The following is an 18,299-nucleotide window of genomic DNA, read 5'->3' on the forward strand; positions in this document are numbered from 1 at the left end:
CTATTGGACATGCAGGCTCAGTAGTAGGCTATTGGACATGTGGCACAGAGGCTTAGCTTGCCCATGGCATGAGGAATCTTTCCGGACCAGGGATCAAATCTGTGTCCCCTGCATTGGCAGGTGAATTCTTAACCACTGAACCACCAGGAAGTCCTGAAGCCTGCTTTCTTGATAGTCGACTCTCCTCACCTTTCTTTAGGTACTGTTCTAGTTTCCTAGGGCTGCTGTGACAGATTGTCAAAAACCAGATGGCCTAAGACAACAGAAAGTTACTCTCTTCCATCTTCAGAAGCTAGAATCCAAACTCGGTAGGATTGTGCTCTTTCTGAAGGCACTAGGGGAGCCTGCAGTCCCTGCCTCCATCATCGCATGGCCTTTTCCTTCTCCCACTGTGTCTGTCTTTAAGGACATCAGTCACCCTAGATTAAGGTTCACCTAATAACCTCCTCGTAGGGCTTCCCTGGAGGCTCAGTGGTAAAGAATCCACCTGCCAATGAGATGCAGGTTTGATCTTTGGGTCAGGAAGATCCCCTGGATGAGGAAATGGCAACCCACTCCAGTATCTTGCCTGGAAAATCTCATGGACAGAGGAGCCCGGTGGGCTACAGTCCATGGGGTTGCAAAGAGTGAGTCATGACTTAGTGACTAAAACAACAACAAACGCCTCTTAACTTGATTACCTCTACAAAGACCCTTTCCCAAGTCAGGTCACATTACAAGTACTAGGGGTTAGGGCTTTGACATATCTTTTCTTGGAGAGGGACATGATTTAACCCATGGTAGACACTTACTACCCCTTATTATTTTAGGGCTCAAGGAAGCAGTGGGCTTGCTGCTGTATCCAGCTAGTCAACTCACCTGTGTAATGTGTCCCTGCTGCTGCTGCTAAGTCGCTTCAGTCGTGTCCGACTCTGTGGCGACCACATAGACAGCAGCCCACCAGGCTCCCCTGTCCCTGGGATTCTCCAGGCAAGAACACTGGAGTGGATTGCCATTTCCTTCTCCAATGCATGAAAGTGAAGTTGCTCAGTTGTGTCTGACTCTTCGTGACCCCATGGACTGCAGCCTACCAGGGTCCTCTTGTCCATGGGAATTTCCAGGCAAGAGTACTGGAGTGGGGTGCCATTGCCTTCTCCTGGGGAGGGTTAAAAAGTTGCCTCCACCCCCAATAATTCCAACAGCTCACTTAAGTATTTATGCACGGAGAGTACACAGGACCAAAGCAGCAGCAGATGAGGAACTGATTACAAAGGCCAGTTAGGGTGCTCTGCAAGTTAGAGATAATGAAGTCAAGTATACCATAGCCGTGAGAATAGAGAGGGGGCGAGTAGATTGGAGGAACAGGTCCATTGTAGAGCCAATAGGATTGGGTGTCAAGGCAGGAAGGACTCAAGTGTCGTTGTTAGCCTGTTGGAAAATGTGAGTCTTTATGTGTGTGTAAGTATACAATATCTATCTATATATTGTATATGTATTCTTTTGGCAAAGGTAAAGCCTTAGAAACAAAAGTTTCTCTTTGTCTCTTCGCAATGAACTCAAATGATGCTTTATTGTGCTGGAAAGGAGAGTAATAAACTGGAAATGATGTGGAAGAAAGTGAAGAGCAACTGTGGAAGTCTGTAGGGAGTGATTGTCTCAGGGCATGGCAGCCACTCACCTGCCACGTGGGCACAGCCCTGAAGGCCCTTCATTCAAGTCCATTCCCGGCCATTTCTTCAGCCTGAGACTGGGCCACTGACTAACCGCCAGGGAGACTCAGATGTTTTGTGAACATAAGTTGCCAGGTCCTGACATCAGCCTCATAATGTTCTCTTCACCCTTCAGTAGACACTTTTGCATCTGTTATCTCATTTCGTTTTCACAACTTTGGCCAGTGGAAAATCCCTTGACAGGTCAGAAGAACTGAATTTAAGTCCTGGGTTTTTTTTTCCCCCTGGGAGTGGGGTTAGTGTTTACAGGAGACACTCAACTTTGCAAAGCTCCATTTTCTCATTAACAATGGACCAATTACCCTCTTCTTGTAAGATCATTGTGAGGATGAACATCAGACAGTGTTCACTGGCAGTGCGGAGTCTTAACCATTGAACCACCAGGGAATTCCCTTCTTCCAGGTTTTCTGGTCTTGGGGCCAGAGCTCTTTGCCATTCTATTCCTCTGGAAATAAAGCATAAATAAATAAAGAATAGATAAGTTATGGGATTCCCTAGTGATCCAGTGGTTAGGACTCCAGGCTCCCACTGCAGATTCTGATACCTGGTTGGGCTACTAAGATCCCATATGCTGCATGGCGCAACCAAAACCAAGATAGATTACAACTGAATTCCTCTAGAGGGTTTGCTTTAAAGTCACTGGAATCCATGATAAGTTGCATACTCATCCAGAGGGCTAGATCAGGGGTTTGGGAGTGCGTAAAACAAACCTTTGAGAGTGAAGGTGAAATGGAAATGTCAGCATTATAATTGGGATGAATGTAGATCAAATTGAGGAGGCGGTGGCTGCTGCTCGCTCTGTCCCTTTCCCACGCTGGCCTGTCCCAGCTGCTGTTATCTGTCAGCTGGACCTCTGTTTATTCTCCTTCCAATAGAAAATGATTCGGCAGAACCTCATCTTCCCAAGGTATTAATGCAATTGCTTGCGGATCTCATTGGCTCAACCGGACTCCAGGACTACCCGAGACACTGGTGCATGGCCACTGCTCAGGTCCCTGTGGCAGTGCCCCTGAGCGACATCCGCCTGGAGTTAGTTTCACTCTGAAGTTAGAAAGCAGTGGGAATGATGCTTTAATGAGGCCGGCCCGTTCACTTCTGTCTCTGCTGTCCTGCATTTCCCCAGTGGCAGCGCTTTCCCAGGGCCCCTTCTACCTGCTCACAGCCCATCCTCAGGTCCCTGATTAGAGGTCCACGTCAGGGTCCCTCGCATGGAGATGTGAGCCCAAGGTGCAGACGCAGGTCCCAGAAAGCTTACTGCCACATTCTCATAATCCGAAGGGCCATCCACAGGGTTTTTTAGGTGGATGGCTTCTTGAGCAAGTAACTCACCCTCTGAGAACTTCTAACACCTTGTTTGTTACATGTAGATTACAAATATCCAGCCTGATTATAAGGACTTTGAGATGATGAGTATGAAAGCATGTTCTAAATTGCAGATGGTTTTACAAATGTGAGAGGGGATTTGATGTGAAAAGAGTCCTTTGAGGCCTTTTACAAACAAAGGCATTTTTATATATTTAAACTCTTGGCACTCACAAATTTCCATTTGAGGGTTTGCCAATCTGCGGAGCAATCTCATAGTAGTTTGCAGTTTAGCTGAGGTGTATATATTTTCATCCATCCATAAATGTGACTATCTCACAGGAAGATGAGAAGTGAACAGATAAAGTAGTAGAGGTTATAAAATACGATAGCATTACAGAGTCTTTCAAGGCTCATTAAAACATATTTGTGTAGTGTCTTTTATGCCCCAACCAAAGGGCTCAGGATTATTGGGAAAGAATGAGACAAAAAGGTAAAAATTAGAAATACACTGTGTAATAAGGTAAACCATAAGTTCACTCATAAAACAGTAAGCATAGCAAGAAAAAAAAAAAGCAATATACACCATTATTATGAACAGTTTCTGTATCCTGGTGTTCTAGAAGAACTTCTGGGGTTAAATTTAATTTTATTACATTTAAATGTTGGCGGGGGGTGTGGAATGCCCCACCCGAGAATATGCAGATGCAATTACCAGTGGGTCTTATTGATTGTTACAGGTATGAGTATTGACTTCCTTCCCACCTAACATTCTGGGATGTAGAGAGTGCAGGGTTGGCGTGGAGCCCTCCGGCTGTCTAGCCCTCCCATTTTCCACTCTGTCACCCCTAGGGTGTGGCACTGATCTTTATGGACTCTGGCCACCACCTGCCAATTTGGAGTAAGAGAGGGAGGGTGAGGGGGGCCACACCCACTCCTTTCTTTATGACGTGTCCTAGGGCTTGCGCACATCCCTTCCGCTTCCGTCACCTGCCCACACCTAGACACACAAGAATCTGGGAATGAATTCTTTATGGTGAGCAGCTGTGTGCCCAACTAAAAGCCAGAGACTGTATTACTCAAGAAAAGGAAGCCTAGTGTTGGGAACAACTCACAGGAGCCAACACAGTTCAGCCTCCTGTCTGCCCAGGAGCTGATGGCTCAGGTGGGAAGAAATCTGCAGGGAGGAGGAGACGAGTTGATGCAGGAAACTGTGACTCAGTGCTTACCCAGTCTGCTAGGGAGTTCCTGGGGTAGTTTAGTGCTGATGGTATTTTTGGTTTCACGAGGAAAGGTTCATTTGAATTAAATTATCACTGAGCGATTTTTGGACTTTCCATTTGATATGAAAGCTGCGCAGAGGCAGTTGTTTAAGAGAGGAAAAAGCAAGTGCTGACTTCCTGGCATGATATAGCTCATCCTCTGTGTGGCTGCGGAAGCCAACCTGGCACTCAGGGAGAGGCTGTGTTCTCCTGTTGGACAGGAGCAAGTTCACACAGCACTAGCCTCAAAGTTCCTCTGAAACCATGTTCAAGTGAGGCCAAGCAAGGCCACTGCTCAATTTCCTCTAAGCACAGACCAAAATACGGTTCCTGTACAACCCACTAAACCCACCAAGCATCCTCACCAACTCCCTGCACCCCCCCCACCCCCAACTAATAGACGTAGCCACTGCTACTTTACCATTTTATGATCTTCTTGGTCATCTCATCACTGCTCACTGTAAATAACATTTATTGGGATACTCAGTCCTAGAATCACCACATTTTCTGACAGCACCCAATCTAGAGCAAACCCTTGCCTCCTTAGAACTCCCTAAAAACCACCCAACACAAGCCCGTCCTGGAAGAGATTCTGGTGCCTTCTTTCTGAGAAGGTCCTTCTGTTCCCCATGGTGCCCACCCTCCCTCAATGAATAATGAAGCCAGCTTGTGCAACCGTGTATGATCTTGGCGGCCTCTGACTTTAAGGTGTCAACATATTGTATAGTGGAAGCAGTAGTATTGTCCTGTACATTTAGAAAATCTGTGTTCATTTAAAGGAGACCTGACTGCAACCTTAGGCCAGTTTCTTAACCTCTGAAAGCTTCAGTTTCCTGATCTATAAATCGAGGACGGTAATATCCACTTCACCAGGCTGTGAAGGTTAAGTGAAAGAATATATGGGCAAGTGCTTTTAAAATTACAAAGCACTTTACAAATCTAAGGCATTTAATTTTGATTATGACAGGGAAAATAATGACAAATTCTGTTTTTTCTGAGATATAATTTGAGCCAGGGTCAATAAATAGCTCAGTTTATAACTTAATTATATCAGTAAGTAATTTTGCATTAATAGTCCTCCTGTATCTGTACGTGGGAAAGAATTAGCAACCAAGAGGCAGATCCCTTGGCATTTCTATCCAAACCAGGGCAGTTTCAATAGAGCCCTCTTGAAAAGAAAGTTTTTCTGAAAAGAAGATAACAACAGTCATTTGAATAGAGAAAATGAAAAAGGCAAAAGTCAAATTATGATATATTTTGTGTCATACCTAAGTAATTAGAAGATAACCCTTTTTCTTAATAACCTTTATAAAATTTTCATTGGGCTTCTGAAGCATAAAGGAAATCTCTAGAACCAAGACATATTTCAGCTTGTTATTTCTCAGGATCACTATCACCCCAGATTTGTGAAGAGATGAAAAGAGGTTACCTGAAGCAATGGAGTAAGAATCCACTCTATCTTTTGTTTTATGTGTGACCTTGACCAAGTACAAGACCATCACTTCCCTCATTTAGAAAATGCAAATAGAGACGCTTGCCTTACAACTGCAGTTGTCTTGGGTTTCCTTGGGGGACTGGTTCTAGGACCTCTGCAGATACTAATATCTTCAAAAAGTTCCTTTATTTAAAATGGCATTGTATTTGCATATAACCTAGCACATCCTCCCATGTACTTTGAATCATCTCTAGATTGCTTCAAATACCTTGTACAGTGTGCATGCTATGTAAATAGTTGCCAATATGTTGCAAATTCAAGTTTGCTTTTTGGAACTTTCTAGAATTGTTTTTTCCCCAACATTTTTGGCTTGTAGGTGGTTGAATCTGTGGCTATGGAGGACTGACTGGATCTGAGCCACCACTCCAATAGGAGCATGTTAAAACTCTTAGCTGTGAAGTGCCATATACTCAGGAAAGAAACAATTATATTCCTGGTTGTGTTATTTTGCTGGGAGCGGGCCCAAAGGACTGCTTCAGTATAGCAAGCTGTATTTGAGTGCTGATTTTGTGCCATTCACATGTGTGATAAATTGTACCACCACTCTTGCGAGCCACATAGAGAACCAAATTAAAGGAGATGTTTGCGCCTCAGCGGCAGTACTTGCAGTCATAACCTAGCTGTGAGTACAGTGCTTACTCCTGATAGAAGCCTAGAAGGCACCCTAGCCTCTCGCTTCTGTATTTCAGACAACAGATGTCATCAAGTTGGCAGCTGATTCTACCAGTCAGAGTTAGACTTGACTGGAGTCTGAAAGTCTTGGAGGCTTTCTTTGCAGCAAGGAGTTTACCTGTTAAACTGGTTTCTAGAAAAAACAATCAGGATGTCACATTTTCTTTTATGTGAGAATTGGTTACTATGGTAGGTAGCTTGGAATGATGCTAAGGACTAGTCTCACCAGAAAACAGGTGAGAGTGTTTCCTTTCTCCACTTTAGAGATGCCCTAGGGTAACAGACTAAAGTCGTAAGTGCCCTTACCACAAACACTCTCTCATGGGCAGAAGTAGAGTGTTCTTACCTTCCAACATCATTTTATATTTTGGGTTAGCAAACATCTTTTATTTGCCTTCAATACTGTACCTTTACATACATAGACCTTGTGTATTCAATTTATAATGCACTGTACACCTCATTGGTCAATTATAAATTTAATAAGATCAATCAAGAACTGAGGAGTGCTAAGCACTGTGCTTGGTAGATTCTGGAAGTTCAAAGAAAAAGTGACAGATTTACCTGTCTACATAGGACTCAGAGTTGAGTCAGAGAATCAGTGAGAGCTGGACAATAAAAAAGGCTAAGCGCCAAAGAACTGATACCCTTGAACTGTGGTGCTGAAGAAGACTCTTGAGAGTTCCTTGGACAGCAAGGAGGTCAAACCAGTCAATCCTAAAAGAAAAAAAAAAATCAACCCTGAATAGTCATTGGAAGGACTGATGCTGAAGCTCCAATACTTTGGCACCTGATGTGAAGAGCTGCCTCACTGGAAAATACCCTGATGCTGGGAAAGATTGAAGGCAGGAGGAGAAGGGGACGACAGAGGAAGAGATGGTTGGATGGCATCACTGACTCAATGGACATGAGTTTGAGCAATCTCCGGGAGGTGGTGAGGGACAGGGAAGCCTGGTGTGCTACAGTCCATGGGATTGCAAAGAGTCAGACATGGCTGAGCAGCTGAACAACAACAAAATGTTGAGACAACAAGTCCAACCCAGCCATTGAGATGGGTCCTGGGTTTTGCACATTTCTCTTTATGGCCCTGGGATTCCCAGATGGCTCAGTGGTAAAGGATCCACCTGCCAGGGCAGGAGATGTGTGTTCAGTCCTTGGGTTGGGAAGATCCCTTGTGGGAGGAAATGACAACCCATGCCAGTATTCTTGCCTGGGATAATCCCATGGACAGAGAAGCCTGGTGAGCTGCAGTCTATAGGGCTATAAGAGAGTTGGATACGATTGAATGACTGAGCATACTTAATGGCCCTATCATCATTTTGGTTGGTTGGTTTTGAGGCTCTTTTCATGGATGAGGAAAACGAGATTGAGTGATCTTATGTGACTGCTGTGGTCTTTTCACGAAGGTGACCTAACTTGTAAACAGTGGCCTTTTCCAGCATCTCCCACCCCCCGTCACTACCCCACACTCTACCTGTCACTCCTTTCATAGCATGCTGCCATTTCAAGGTGACAGATTAACGTCTCTGTTAATGGACCGAGGAGCCTGGTGGACTGCAGTCCACGGGGTCGCAAAGAATCAAACACAAAGACTGAACAACAGTTATACAGAAATTGTTTTGGGGGTTGACTGTTCTCTCCAGACATTTAGTGAAGTGCCTTAGTTATCTGGACACGTATTAAGTCTTATTTCACTAGCAGACTGACCTCTTCATTGGCTGATGTTCTGTTCCCTTCAAGGTGTTCCCGTTTCTAAGCTTTCCTGGCTTTACCTTTCCCACATAGATGCTCATTCTGCCCAGGATCTGCCTGAGGGGTGAGCCAGGTGCCATCCCCATTCCCTCCAATGGAAGTTTTACCTTTGCCAAGCAGTGGACAAGTTTACCCTTCTTTTGGTGTTCTTCGTGTTTTTTTAGAAACAGGTTTGAGGAGGGGGGAAAGTACATTTTGCAAAGTATTTATAGTGTGAGGGCATAAATAGGAGAAATTAATGAATTAAATGGTATCCCCATTCTCTCTTGATGTTATCAAAGTAACTCATTTATATGGCACCACCAGTTTACAAAGGACTTCCTGTCTTCTATCTCACTGATCCCTCACTAACAACCCTGAGATGGTGGGAACAAGGCAGTTCCCCAGGCCACCCAGCCAGTACATGGCAGAAGAAGAATCTGAATCCATTCTTGAGGCTCCCAGTCCTGGGCTTTCCCTCTCTGCCGGGTCATGGCAAAATATGGACTTAGTGACATAGAGTTGGCTCAAGCGCCGAGAGTGGTTGTTACTTACTTTATTCCTTCCAGCATCCAAGAGAATCTTCTCAATTACAAATGAGAGCCTCCAGCTTGAACCCTGAAAACACTGCCTAAGAATCCTAAGTGCCTTACCCCACTTCCAGGCTCCTGTTAAATCTCTGAGGATCATGAATGCATCACAAACGAAGGGTGGCTTTTCAAGACTGCAGCCAATTGTGGTAAGATTTCCTAGGAACAAGGGCATTTCAGAGAAATGAGAAGGTGAACTCTAGTGACTGCCAGGTTGCCATAATATAAATGGGGTACTTACCTACTTTTAAGTACTCAAATGTCAATATACATAGTAATTTGGAGGCCACATTTTCCTCCAAAGAGAATGCTTCCTAGACTGTTGTGTACATCAACTTATGTAGGTCCTTAATTAAGGATATATATATTGAGGGGTAAGTAGGAGGGTTGTGCACCATGGCATGTGGGATCTTATTCCTCGACCAGGGTTCTGACCTGCACCCCCTGCATTGGAAGTGCGGAGTCTTGATCACTGGACCACCAGGGAAGTCTCAAGGAGAAATTTTAAAGAAATCCCAAGGATTTATATGCTGTCACTGCTAAAATGAAAAGGGGAGGGGGGAAGGTATAAAATAAGCCCTCTCAAAGAGTTTATTTCTATTACTCTTATTATGATTATGATTTTGTCGTTTGAATATTCCCTTAAAGTTGGTCTATGAGCACTTCCAAAAAAGTCTGCCCCAGTTCTTGAAAACCATACCTCCAACCCAAGATGAGCTTTTTTGGAATTTCTTTTAAAATTAGAACCCTGGAAGATTTACAGCTAGTAAGCCAACACAGATTTCTAGATGTGCCAGCTAGCTTATTGTCTTCAACCCGCATCAACTTCCTTTGACATCATGTGATCCACTTCCAGATTTCAAAAACTGTGACAGCATCAGGGGTAGATTCACTTCCTCCTGTGATTAAGTCAGAGAAAGGGGTGGGTGGGAAGGATGGGTGGGTGAGAGTAGTGGTGAAGACATTAATGCTTTAAACTTTTGGTATAGTCTTCTGCCCATAAAGACGTAGGAAAGGGGACAGCTTTCAGCGTGGGCAGAGTGGCCAGAGCCCTGAGAACAGGAAAACCCAGTCACTCTCAGCCTACATCCGAGGACTGGTCTTGCCAGACCTACTGGTTGGAAAGAACCACCCTCCATTATATAGGAGAGATTCAAGGGGACCCAAAGCCCAGGTATTTAACATTTAGTGCAGCTTTACCTGGGGATAAATTATAAAGCAGCTAACTGGTCTGTAGGAAACAGTTGCTCAAAGGCCTGTTCAGCTTCTCAGTGGCAACAAAATAAATGTGACAAAGCTCTTACATTAAAGATTTAGGGATTCCAGTTAGGATATTTAAAACCTTATGCCAGGCAAGAGACAGTATCACATGCCTCACACCAAATTCTGAGTCTTACAGCTGAGCATTGAGTTTTTTTTTTAAGCAATATTTGAGGTGAAAGAGAGCAATTTTTACAAAAAACCTGATCAACTTCACTTAGTGGAATAGATTAGAGCTGATTGTTGTTTGACAAGGCTTGGGTTGGTGTTTCTGAAATGAAATTAACTACAGAGTTCTTGAAATGAGGTCATCGGGTTAGAATTCAGTTGTCCACGAAGATAAATGATTTGTGTGCCTTTCTCAGCTTACCTGGCAGCCAGGGGTAATATTTCACACTTAGGTGTGCTGTGCATTCACATTCTTTTTTCTGGTAGTCACATGCCCATTTTGTATTTTTATGTAATGAAAGAATGGAACGTTGTGTCAGCAAAATTCATTCTTCACACTGGAACTACTGCTGCATACTTAGGTAATTAATTTGTAAACCTATCTTAAAAAAAAAAAATTAACGTATCCCCAGGGCTTGACACATTACCCGGCACAGCTATTATAGATGGAGTTAAAATGATTCAATCAGTGAATGACTGAATAAGTAAAAAATGTAGGATGAGGTTCAAGGGAAAGATTATATAGCAGTTGTTATCAAAAGAATGCCATCTCTGAAATTACTGTTATCGATGCCAAATCTCATTTATGTTTATGAATCTTTTAGAAATTTTAAAGTATCTATCAATACTTTATAGCTCATTACTCTAGTTGCTGCTGCTGCTAAGTCACTTCAGTCGTGTCCGACTCTGTGCGACCCCATAGATGGCAGCCCACCAGGCTCCCCCGTCCCTTGGATTCTCCAGGCTTCTAGTTAGCAGAAGCAAATTCTTAAATGTAAACTTTTTACCTAAAAGGTGTAAAACTTTTATTTTTCTAGTGGTGTTTCAGCAGTCATTGTTAAAAATCACTAGCCTACATGTGCATTTCAGGTATGAGCTTGTGTGATGAGGAGAATCTTTGGTCACCAAATAAGCTCCCTGGTCTTCCTGAGCTAATTTGCTGTAGAGACGGTTCGGGCTCCTTCCAAGGTTCTGTCCCAGTCACTCCAGCTGTGGAAGTGGCCATCTACTGGTGGCTGTTGTATAATAAAGTCCTCTGAGGTAATCGTGAGCATGGGTGCTCAGTCCTGTCTGACTTTACGATCCCATGGGCTATAGCCCACCAGGCTCCCCTTGTCCATGAAATTTTCAAAGCAAGAATACTGGAGTGGGTTGCCATTTCCTACTCCAAGGGATCTTCCTGACTCAAGAATCGAACCCAAGCCTCCTGAGTCTCCTGCATTGGCAGGCAGATTCTTTACTAAGGGCACCACCAGGGAAGCCTTCTGGGGTAATTATTTCCACACAATGATTATTAGCAAAAAGAAAATGTTGGCTGCCTCGGGTGGTAGCAGGCTCCCTCGTGGGAACAAGAATGTCTGGAATGGGAGGTCAGGTCTAAAGAAGGTCTGCCCTCTTTGTGGCTCAAGAACAATTGCTGGCCACCTCTTTGAACTGTCTGGTTGGACTTCATCCTTTTTACACACATTCTTTGCCCTTGACTCCCTCGACCCCACCTTGCTTTAAGCTCTCTGGTCCAAAAGGACTGACCCCACTTCCACCTTTTAAACAGTAATTTGTTCAATGGCACTGAAGCTAATGCGAGGAGGGGCGGGATTAGGGTGAGGATGAGACGCACGGGCACCTTGATGGCAGGAACCAGGGACACACGTCCCACATACAGCAGCTTTGCATCTTTCCACGGGGCTGTCTGGGCCAGTAAGAATCACCTCGACTCATACTTCTGGTTTTCAGTTCAGCTTCTAGGAAGGCATTATTTCACACCCTGTGGGGGTGGAACTGGGTGTCACAGGTGGAGGAAGACAGCCACCTCAGCCTGTCTGGAACCCAGCAGGTGGGAGGAAGCCAGCTACCCCGTCTCTGAGACACCCACAGAGATACTGTGTAGCCTTTGTCTGTCTGAGACACACAGCTTCCGAGAGCAATGCATTCTCTCTGAGTGCCAAATAACTGGGCTTGAAAATTTAATTTGTCAAAGCTGGTTGTCACAGTTTGATTAGAAACAGAATATTTACACAGTCTCAAAGTATCTCCCCACAAATCACTTAGTAGTTACCAGAGGGGGAAAAAATAGAAATTAGTGGAGAAATGGGACAGTACTTAATGAAGCGATATAAATGAATACCGCCCACAAACATGATGTCCATCCAGACGTGATATCCTGAGAAGGATGCAACAGCACAGGACTCGAATTCCAACATACAAAAGCTGAATCTAATTATGAGGAAACATCACACAAACCCAAACTGAGGGCCATTCTATAAAATAAGAATTCTTTAAAATGTCAACATCATAAAAGACAAAGGAAAGCTGAAAAGCTGTTGGAAATTAAAGGAAACTAAACAGATAGGAAAACTAAATACAATACGTGATCCTGCACCAGGAAAAAGAAAATCTTGTCGAAGGACATTATTGGGATAATTGATGAAATTAGGATATTGACGTGGATAAAAAGTATTGTATTAATGTGACATTTCTGGAAGTTGTTTACTCTGATTATATAAGAAAATTCCCTTATTGAGAAATACATACTGAAGCATTAAGGAGTAAAAGGGCATGATGTATACAATCTATTTTTAAATAGTGTAGATTTAAAAAAAAATAATACATATATATAGAGAGAGAGGAAACAAATTGGCAAAATGTTATAGATTGATATAGAGTATAAGAATTCTTTTTTAAAAAACTTTTCTGAAATGTTGAGATTACTTCAAAATAAAGAGTTTTTAAAAACCATGCTTTTGTGATCCTACCATCAAAAACAAACTTAACAATATGCCCAGTTGTCTCATTTACCCTGGGATGGCTTAGCAATCAGCTGAAAGGGCTGGAATTCGACTTCCAGCCCCTGCCTGTCCCCCGATCCATACTCCTAAATCGTATGGGTGCATGTGGACAATTCCTGCTGAGACACCAACCTGCAGGTCAACAAGTCCGGGGAACCGCCAGGCGAGATTGTTCTTCACATCACGGCCCGAAAGAGCCAAGAATTCTCTCAGCCACAATAATGGTGGACGCAGATTGAGGTCAGTAGGAAAACAGATCTGTTTTGGGTTGTAATGTTGCACATAATGTGATGAGTGAACAGAAAAGAATGTACCCCAGTGAAGGGACGGCCTGTGAACTCCCAATCTGGTTCTGAATATTCTTATGATGCCCAGCGTAGAAAACAGGAAACATCAGTTAAAATGGGAAATGGCTGTGGGCTGAATGACTGTAATTCCTCGTCTTACTTAGAAGTTGGCATGGAATAGGCCTTCATCCGCAGCCTGACATCTCCTGAGCTTCCACCCCTTGATAATTTTGCCCTTTCTTAAGGGTGGTGCATTACCAAGCAGAGAGGCTTTTAGGCTGGAATTGCTACCTTTAAGTATGCTGAGAGATTGTGTTTTTAAAGAGCTGTTTGTTTTTCTCTGTCTCTCAGTTAAAAGCAGCCTGGCTCTGCCTCTGCTTCTGGTTCCCTCCTCCTGCCCCCTCTCTCTTTCTTAAGTAGGCGAGATCCAGCACACGGAACGACTCACAGCCCAGCTTAATAATAACCCAGCAATAAATGACATAGCCATTATCATGCTAGACGGATAAACAGAGGGACAGTCCCCAAAGCTGGGGAGCCCAACCTGAAATTTACTTTTCGGTCCTCCCCGTGTCTCCACCACTCCTTTGGGGTTCTCTAAAGTATCAGGGAAATGTTGCAGACAGTCCAAGCTGTAAAATGGAGATAATTATTCCTGCTCCCTGCCTGCCTGCCTGGCTGAACTGCTTTAGAACTCACATGGGATGATGAGCAGAGAGGTAGCGAGACTCTGAAAGCAACCTACAAATAAGAGGCGGTGTTATTTCTCTTACTGGATGGGGATCTGACTAAAGTAGTCTGGGCTCATTCCCTTTGGAAGGAAGACAGTTTTCCTGTGTGACCTGGGCTGCACCCTCTGATGGGCAGTCCCATCTTGACTGCCTATTTCCTGTCTCCGGTGCCAAGTGCCTGCCCTTCTGGCCTTCCCGCGGCCACCTCTTGTTTTTCCTATCGCTCTATCTGTTGGTTTTCTGCCTCATTAATGAGAAAGGAAGCTTGATAAAAACTGGAGTCTAGTCTGAATGGTCTGCAGGTGCTACCCCAGTGCTTAGTTAGAATAGTGCTTGGCTCCTGGTAGGCACAGAACTATTGGGAGGAATGAATGAATGAACCAATGGATAAAATGCTTCTCATCCTCTATTTTCTTATCTCTTGTTGGCTCCCTGTTCTGCTCAATCCTGCGCATACCTATGATGAGAACTCATAGTAGCCAATGGTGGTCTCCTGGCCCATTTCTTGCTCCTGAGCTCCAGAACTCCAGATCCAAATGCCCAACGCCTATATGAAAAAGATGAGTAAAAAAGGGATTATGAGTGTAGATTCTGGAAGCAGAATATTTGTTCACTGGTATTGATCTGGGGCAAAGGTTATAACTTCTTTGTGCTTCTTCTTCCTTAAAATGAGGGTTAATAATAATGCCGACCTTTTAAGTTTGCTGATACAATTAAATGATTTAATGCATGTAAGGGCTTACAGGTGGTCCTAGTGGTAAAGACCCACCTGCCATTGCAGGAGACAAAAGAGACGTGATTTGATCCCTGGGTTGGGAAGATCCCCTAGAGGAGAGCATGGCAACACACTCCAGTATTCTTGCCTGGAGAATCCCATGGATAGAGGAGCCTGGTGGGCTACACAGCCCGTAGGGTCTCAAAGAGTCGGACACAAATGAAGCAACTTAGCACGCACACATGCAGTGTGTGTAAAAGAGCTTAGAACGTTGCTTGGTATATAAGGAGCCATCGGTAGAGCTCACTGTGGTTTTCATTCTTGTTTAGTGTTCCATCTGGGAAATTGGGGGTGATTTTTTTTTCATATAAAGGGGGGCTCTCTCTATGTACTGAATCCTGCACTGTTTTCTCTCAACCAAGTGCAGATTTCTTCTCTGCCTGTGGTATTTGGACTATGGGTACCCATGCCTCTCTGCATAGCACTAGGAAAGTGCATTCTCCATCCAGCAAACACGGCAGCTAAAGCATTCATGGACTGTGTAGCCACCTTGATCTGCAAACTCCCATTCTCTCCCCTCCTCCGCCACCCCCACCCCAGCCCTGGGAGGATACTGTACAGGTTGACTCCTCAGGCTCTGACTGCTAGAAATTCAGTCCCTTCTTTGGCTATGTGGATATGCTTTAGGCAGCAGGTGGTGGGTTATGTTCAGATAAGAGAAGACCCCCTTCTAGCGGGGAGGCCCCTGTTCATGTTGCAGTCTTGTTTGTAACTGTAGTCCTGTCACAATTCAGTTGAGATTTTCATCACCCTGGTCAGGAAATTCTCGGTGAAGGTTACTACAGCAACCTTCACTCTGCTCTGGAAAGCATATCACTTACAATGGGGCCTTTCAGCGGCTGGGCCCCGAAGCCGGGCGGTGATTCTGTCCATTCAGAACACAATGGGGCAAAACAGAATAGAAAGGAACCACACAGTATTTTTAGGCTCCCGCTGCCATCTGTGGCATTGCATATTGTTGTCCATCTTTACGTCCAACGTCAGTTTTGTTTCTTCTGTAACAATACACTTTTAATTTCACAGTACACATGCCTGCCAGTTGAAGTGCATTTCATGGAAGTTTAAATAATAGTAACAATGCTATAGGGGTGTACACACTCGGCCAGGAAGTGCTGTGGAAATAGCTTTGAGAAAAGGTGATACAGGCTTTTGATTTAGAGACAAAGGATACACAAATTGGGTTTGTTTAAAAATACTCAAACTTACTCTTCAAAACTAATTCTTTTGCCTTGGACTCCTGTAGATTTTTTTAAGGGAGAAAAATTTAAATGACAGAAAATCAAATCACTCTTGTCTTTATTCACGGCTACTCAAAACCCACCCACCAAACAGAATTTACCCAGTGATAGAAAATGGTTGGTTCACTTACATTTTTTTAAAAAACAAAAACTAGAGAATGTTCCAGAGGTATTTTCAAAGCTGAGTTTATATATTAAGCATGTGAGCTATAGTTGTACCAAGAAAAAGAATTGTGGTTTTCTTAGAATGGAAGTTGAAAGAAAACTCTTCTCTTCCTTTTTTTTTCCTTTAGAGCATTTATGATATTTTATTTATTCACACGGCTTGCCCTCTGATCAAACAACTTTTCTTTGTTGTACGTTTATATCTCTAGGGTTGTTTTATGTCCATGCCTTCTTTAATGTTTCCCGTATGTTTAATTTAAATCATTTGCCTTTTATCTTTCTCCGGGTTGCAAGCTCTTTCTCTCTTTTCTAACCTTTGTACTCCTCTTGCTGCACTGAATTAAAAAAAAAAAAAATGAAATGAGATTTTTTTCTAAGTGCAAAGCTAAGATACTTCTGTATGTTCAACCCAGCCAACCTCCATCAAGCAAATGGTGATTCCATTTTGCTTTTGATTCCAATGAACCTTCACTGATGTGTGTTCACTCCCAGGTATCTCTGGGTGTTGGTTATTTGATCAGTAAGTAATACTGTGCTTTTGGCCCAACTCCCAGGAAGAGAAGGGGTCACAGCCAGCGAGAACCTTAGAACTGCTGGCACTACATTTCCTCATTTTTTGGGTCTCAGGGTTCAGGTAGAAAGGGAGTTTTGTGCACTTGGGAGCAAAGCATAGTACAAATCCTTTCTGCATTTCTGCAACCAGAAACCATGCAAATGTTTTTGCAAATCCACTTGTGGTCTTGCTAGTAGTTTTTGAGCATAGCCCTCTTTGTGAGGCAGTGATGTTGACCTCTGTTTTCTATTCACTGTCCTGCCCCAAAGTGAGCACCCTGTTTTCTCTGTAACCGGGTGGGCATACTCGTCTCTACCTAAAACAGAGAGGCGCCAGCCTAGCTTTGCCTGAATTCTTGCACAGAGTAATTTTGGGTACTCCTGCTTTGGGATCACTTATGTGTCAGCTCCAGCCCCCTTAAACCCTCATTCCCATCCCTGCGACAAGGAAGAACTTTGCAGGGCTGGGAGCGGCTGCCACCTGGCTTCAGAAGCTCTGGAGCAGGTTCCCCCAGCGGATCCCTAGCTGGGGCCGTTTTGGCAGTTCATGTCTATCTTGCCTATTTTGTCAGTGAGGATTTCTGTGAGGTTATTTTTAACCTGAGTGTCCTTACTATGCTGAGAGATACCTTTGTCACACAAGGAAACCATGCCTCATCTATCTACTCCCCAAAGAATTTTGAACGAGAAGCCTGAAGACTTACTGAAGGTGTGGGGCTCTGGCCTTGAAATTGGCTATAGGAAGTCCTTTGAAGGCAGAGGCACAGTGTCGCAGGGTGGCTCCAGCCCTTTGGCCTCTCACAACACCTGTTATCTTTGTAGCCATCAGTCCTGTGAAAGTGAAGTGAAAGTGTTAGCCGCTCAGTCGTGTCTGACTCTTTGCAGCCCCGTGGACTGTGTCTGACTCTTTGCAGCCCCGTGGACTGTGTCTGACTCTTAGCAGCCCCATGGATTTTACAGCCCCAGGAAACCTGCCAGGTTTTTCTATCTGTGGACTTCTCCAGGCAAGAATACTGGAATTGGTTACCATTTCCTTCTCCAGGGGATCTTCCCAATCCAGGGATCAAACCTGGGCCTTCTGAATTGCAAGCAGGTTCTTTATACCATCTGAACCACCAGAGAAGTCAGGGAGTCAATCCTATCCATGCCTAAAATGCCCCTGTTGAGAGTGGTGATCTCTGTTCCTTCATCCATCTTGCCAGGGGGACCTAAAAGGCAGTTTCAGGTGCTACTTCTGAAATCTTGTTATCAGAGAACAGCTGCCTTGACACACTTTCACACAGTGGGGAATACATTTCGTTTGACTTCCAGGGCCTCCATGGAAGCTTCTCTGGGTTTATAAACCCACCAGTACAGATCTGGACTCCATGACTGTCTCTGGCCAATTTTTTCGTCTCTTACACAGAGATCATAGTACTCCCCATCCCCAATTCTACAGTTCTTTTGAAACCAGATGAAATGAAGCACCTAACAGTGTTTAGCACATAGTAGGTTGTTAAGAAAAGCCACGCTCATTCCCTGCTCCTGAACACTGTGGACCACACCTCTTAATGAGGTGGGTTGCCTTTTTGATGCTGTA

General features: G+C 44.0%; 1 protein-coding gene and 1 long non-coding RNA gene across 2 annotated transcripts in view; one reads left to right on the forward strand and one right to left on the reverse strand.

Annotated features, from left to right (window-relative positions):
- The window catches only part of MYO1E (myosin IE), a 220,772-nt gene that overhangs the window by 67,994 nt on the left and 134,479 nt on the right, over window positions 1-18,299 (forward strand). The gene's annotated exons all lie outside the window — the stretch shown is intronic.
- On the reverse strand, window positions 16,045-18,150 carry LOC132346373 (uncharacterized). Its single transcript, XR_009496203.1, has 2 exons — window positions 17,425-18,150; window positions 16,045-16,503 (listed from the first exon to the last, which is right to left on the reverse strand). It is a non-coding gene; the product is annotated as an uncharacterized lncRNA (long non-coding RNA).

This window comes from Bos taurus, chromosome 10 (genome assembly GCF_002263795.3).
Source record: "Bos taurus isolate L1 Dominette 01449 registration number 42190680 breed Hereford chromosome 10, ARS-UCD2.0, whole genome shotgun sequence".
NCBI lineage: Eukaryota > Metazoa > Chordata > Mammalia > Artiodactyla > Bovidae > Bos > Bos taurus.